Source organism: Oreochromis aureus, linkage group 5, assembly GCF_013358895.1.
Source record: "Oreochromis aureus strain Israel breed Guangdong linkage group 5, ZZ_aureus, whole genome shotgun sequence".
Taxonomy (NCBI): Eukaryota; Metazoa; Chordata; class Actinopteri; order Cichliformes; family Cichlidae; genus Oreochromis; species Oreochromis aureus.
In genome coordinates this window covers 223835-229834 of record NC_052946.1, presented here as the reverse complement: position 1 = coordinate 229834, position 6000 = coordinate 223835, and positions in this window count along the sequence as shown.

The following is a 6000-nucleotide window of genomic DNA, read 5'->3' as shown; positions in this document are numbered from 1 at the left end:
TACTCTGTTCCTCAATTGTTCTCTTCATTCAAACCTGATTCAACCTATTATTACTCAAAACATGAACCTAATTGCGTATTCGTATTCGTAACATTACTCAGCCTTTGTAAAACTCTTAAAGCACTGCTTGCACGTCTCTGCAGGCTTCCTGTTGGTTCCTTATCTGATCACCAACATCCTATGCACAAAACTGTCGCTGCTGCTGCAGGTGCCTCTCATCTAAAGTCACCTATCACAAGAAAAACTACTTATTCTACTAAAGGATCAAAGAAAAAACAACCACTTTAATCATTACGTGTAAACACATAGTTAATTGCTCCTAGACAAATTTCATCATAGCTAAAAGCTCCCTAAGAACAACCTCTGTGTGTTGACACTAACTTCATTTTAAAACTCACATTTCCTGTGTTATAACCTGTTTTGGTATACCATTTTATTTCATTTTTGCTGCTCTTAATGTAATGATACATTCTAATTATATTTTATCAGTCATTATATTTTATCAGTCTTATCCAAAATACATAAGCTTTCCCCCCTTTGGACCTGGTTTAAAGCAAAAAAGAAACCTCGGTCACTTCGACAAGCGTTCGTTATTCTGTCCCTGCATTTTATGTAATAAGACTAATTTAGAGCTGCATGTGTTATCTCAATATTTTACCTATCACACAGTTTAGTCACAAACAAGCTCCTATTCAGTTCCTCTCTTCTGTCACTTGTTACCGGGCCAGCTCAAATTCAGTTAAAAGCTAAATGAATTTCAGGCCCTAGGCCTCAAACCAATACTGTCCTGTGTGGATGAACTCTATATGTCTGTAAGCGTGTGCAATCCTTCAATAACTCAGGTCCTTCTCACAGCAGATTGGCTAATCATAATGTTAACCAAAAGTTTGTGACCCTCAAGAGACGACTCTCTGAGCCAAAACTCCGTTAAAGGCACAAAAATGCAATGTGTATGAAAAAATCCTTTCTACATATATAATCTCCAATATTATTCATTTGAGTCAGCGAGACTTTTAACATCCTCATAAAAGCTCTCCTCTACCCTAGAAATAAATCTATTTACTATCTGTTTCTAAAGCCTACATTATAACAACATTCTGACATTATGTCACTGTGACAACTTATCCTAAAACTCAAAAAGAAATCCCACATTTTCTACTCATAAAATGTTCACTATTTTTCCCCAAAGCCTATCCTTTATTCCCACAGTTTCCCTTTAAGTTTGGTGTACAACTTCTTATTAACACCAGCAATTTATCTTCTAAACAGAATTCAGTTCCTTTTACTCCTTTCTTTAGAATTAACAATCTCTGCCTCAGTTTTACCATATCTAAATTATCAAACAACCCCAATCGTTATAAAATCCTAGTAAAACCCATTTCAAATTAAACAAATTACACCTTAAACCCCTCTCTTTTTTGACACATCTCATGTGGCAAAAACTCAACATGCTCCACCCAAGCTTAACAAATTAACAAGGGAAAAAAGGTTAGTCATATCATATCATTTCTCAGAACACTTCAGCCATCCTCCTCTCCGGTATTTTGCTCCAGCCCTGAAAACCTGTATTTAAGGAACAAAATCAATTTAATCATCATGTCAAATCTTCTCAAACTCGTTGCTCCATCGAACTCTGGATCCTTGGAACTTCCTGGAAACAAAACCTGTACTTAACTCTCCCCCTATATGATCCAATCTGTGTCATGACAAAAACAAACTTAAACAAAACAGTTATTAATCATGAGTTACCTCAGTTAATGGTAACTTGAATCTCATCAAACAATGTTTCCCTTTTAGCATTTTGCATTCTCCCAACAATATAATGTACTCCCCTAATCTAACCCCAGTAAAAAGAAATTTTCTCAAAGCAAACATCACTATCCCAAAATCAGCATCCCCAGATTTAAGTCTCCCACTTGTCCTGCTCATGGCAAAAGCAAAACAAAGCATCCCCTTTCTTTTCCTCACATGATAAATTTGTCCACATTTATTCATCCCCACCTTAGTCTAGTCACTCACATTCACTCACATGCATTCACACATGATATTTTTTGCTGATCTGCAGCCTTCTGCGCACGTCATCAGATGCTCCACATCAGCAAAATGAGCTCAATCATTTGTTTTATTTCGTTTTCCTTTTTAGGAAAATAGTTCGCTATACTTTTGACTGGATTGACTCGCTGCAATCCTTACTTGGTAATTTGTCAGCGCCGTCAGTTCACTCTCTTCCAGGCCTGCTTAGAGCAAAAATGAGAAAAAAAGAGCTGATTGTTAGCTCATCAAAGTACCAAACAAAATCACCTGACAGGTTTTTTCTTAAGTGCACTGTTCCAAAAACTATGGGCCCTTTTAGACATGTCCATGTTTATCAAAACTCCCTCTATTAAAATGAAAAACAACAGCCCCAAAAAATCTTAAACCATCTTAAATTTCACCCTTTCAACGCACTGAAAACCTCGTCAAAAGATCAAAGACCGTTTGCACAATGTCTCCCTTCCTCACTTTGGCATGTTTTCATTCAGCATAAGATCTAAACCGATTTTGACAACGTGTCATCACTACATTATAAATTTCCTGTCCAAATCTGCGCCTCTGAACAGACCTGACCACCGTAATCAAATATCCTGATACTTTACCATTATATATTTCGCCAAATAATCTGCAACAGCCACCGCTCTCTCTTGAACTGAAAGCCTCCGACACACACGCACACAGGAAGTGTCTCTGCCCCAGCTAATTTACATAGACCCACAGCTCAACAGCCAACTTGACAAGAGAAATACATGTTTAAACCTTATCACATTATTGAATTATTCTCATTTTCTTTCTATACTACTCACGGTTTTGATCACTCAGTGCGAGCACTCCTAAGTCACTCTTATAAACACTTTTCTTTTGTTTTTTCCATCTATTTTAAATCTTTCCCTCAATTTTATTAACCATTCACACCATTCTCTCACTCATACAAGCAGCAAGCAGATCTTCATTGCATATGCTCATGTTCTTAGCCAGGTTTTAATCAAGGTCTCTATGCATTAAGCTTCAGGAGCTTGTCTTTATAAGGTTAATGCATTTTCTGTTTGTGTGTGTATGGGTATGTGTTATTTTGCATCTATGGCTTCACAGTCTCCCAGACTTCTTCCCAATTCTCCAGTTAAGCAGTCAGTTTTCTTTTTCCCCGAGTTACTAACCCACATTTTTGATTTCCCACCTTAAATTACCACCCTCCTGGTCTTCAGCCAGGAGCTAGGGCTTGCTTTTCAGGTTCCTGGACACATCATTCTGTGAACAATTCAACCAGAAACTTGCCTTAACTTATCCAGTGATGTTAACCTATAATTTTCTTCCGACTGGTGCGTCTGGAGAACTGGTCCAAGTCTGCTTTACTCCTGAAAATAACAAAACTAAGACATTTTCATTATTATCACAAGTGCTTAAATAACCCATTTCTCTATCTCTGATCAGAAACATCAATTATGCCAGGCATGTAAGCGTGTTCTTCCTTGCATTTTATGTTAATTAAGTGTAAACTGCTTCTTCATTAAATTAATTCATTGAGTTCTTCGTTGCATTTCTATGTATTCATGTTAATGTACACTACGTGTAAGCTGTTTCTTCATTGCATCCTATATATTCATATTTAATTTATGCATTTCACCACTGAGCTTTAGATTCAAACTATCTCACTTCTGATTCATTTCAAAAATAATCTCACATGTAACAATTTGTATGTGTGTTTTCTATTCATTAAGGTAATGACAATTATTTTCTTTCATTATTCTCACCTTTTCTAATGTTTACCTTTTTGTTATGCTGTGGTGGACATCCCTAAACAGTCATGAGTTCAGGTTTCAATTTTCAGTCCAAACATATCCTGTATTCTCGCAATTAAACTCGTCCAGCTTCATCTCTCACCGGTCCCTTTTTCCTTCACAGTGTCCTGTTCGTGCTTCAAAGCTCCAGCAAACACAGTCTCAACTCAGCTGTTGTCTTCTTCTCTGTTTCTTTACAGTCTTTCTTTCAGATTAAGTCCCAGCATGGCAAAATATCACTCAATGTCCAGTGCTCTTCCACAATTCTTTATCCCACTGTTCAACTGCCCAGCCTGTATTTTCACAGTACATGTTGCATTACTCTTACATGCTGCTGCTGGTCGTCAGTCGTCATCAGTGTTAATGGATCAGTGGCACTGCCGTTTGCCTGCTGTATTCAAGTCCACGATGTTCTGTCGGTCTTCATCAGGCGATTGACTGTCCTTTGAACTTCTTCTCCGCTTCAGGGACAAAGTGAGAGATCCAGCCGCACAATTTCGAGCCAAAAACTGGCTTATTCTCCCAATTCTGTTAATCTATTGTTCTGGTGCTGCACTCAAGGTTCCAAAGTTGAGAGACGTCCACCTGTATTGGCACACTAAAGCATACAATTAGTATTATATTCATTTTTTCTTAAAGGCTTCATTTGCTTCATGGGCCTCATCTGTCTCTCTGTGTTCTTTCTGTACACACTCAGTTCCTTTTATGGGCATGCAGACTTCCTGTTCACTATTTCCTGTTCTCTGCAGAGTCTGTCTCCCTTTGAATTTTCACAGTCTACAAACGATCAGTAGTTCTACTAAATCTTGATCTAAAAACAATACACCTTCATTTCACTCACACACATTTAAATAGAGCTCTTTCACACATCAGAACAACTAACACTTCTCCACACATCACCCTTCACCCTTCTTTAGATCAGTTTGTAGCGTATACACTTATATGTTTTCCATCAGAAAAAATAAACTCAATTTCTCATAACCTCACTCACGCGTTTCTTGAATTAAAGCACTTGCAAACTTTAAACATCCTATTTTACATCACAAAAGAAATATATTTCATACTCCTTTATTTCATACACACTTTTAAACGTTCTAACCTCTTTCAGACACCATGAGTCGTCTCACACACCCTGCCTTTTCTCTCACTCAAACTTCCATTTTCCACTCACTCAGACAAATCATGCAGAGTCACTCAAATCAAATACTGACAGCATTCACACGGTTAAAATCACTCGAAATACGCTTTCATACGAGTATTTTGGACATGCCTTCCATGATCAGAAAGAGCAAGTCAAAAGAAAAAAGAAAAAGAAAACTGGAACCTCTCATCGTCCTCACAGCTTCTCCCCACACACACATAACTGAAAAATAAAACACACCAACATTTATGGCTCACGAAATATACATCTATCAAAATTCAGTCATTTTCTAGTCATTTTCTATACATCCACACTAATATATTCAAACTGTATTCATACTCTCATAATAAGCAAAACCAACCTCTTATATACAGGCATTTAGCAAAAAGCTCAATACTCTCGAAACTGAAACCACCCTCTCTGCGAGTCACCGCTGCTCATTTGCATTTACACACACCATCAGTGCACATCCGGCTGTGCATTACTGACACAGAGACTGATCTTACTCATAGATCTCATATTTTATATTACAGACGTCTTTAATTACAACTGCACAGATTCTAGGCCTCTTAGCTCCTACGAATTTCGATAGATTTACCATAACCGACTCGAACGGACAAACCCCAGGTTTTTTGCGACCAATTCACCAGACCAGACTTGAACTGCTCTGTCCAGATTTTCTAGCCCTAACTTAATTTACCGGTAGCCAAAAAAGCGCAAGAATAGGGGACTTGAACCCCTAGCAATTTTGGAGCTTCCCCAGTCCTCCCCGGTTTGTCGTACCGTACTATCCCATTAGTCGCCGCTAGGTCAAGGACAAACATCTTTGTCCAGGAGGGAGCGTTACCTCCGAGAAAATGCGCTTCTTAACAGACGCCGCTGTCGTCCTAGAAAAATTTAGAATAATTTGAAACAACAATCTACACCCGAAGCAGGATTAAGATTGAGGCAGATCTACCTTTGTGGACATAGGGGACTTGAACCCACGAGATGACCATCACAAGATAGACCCAATGTCCAGCGGGACTTGAACCCACAGAAATGACC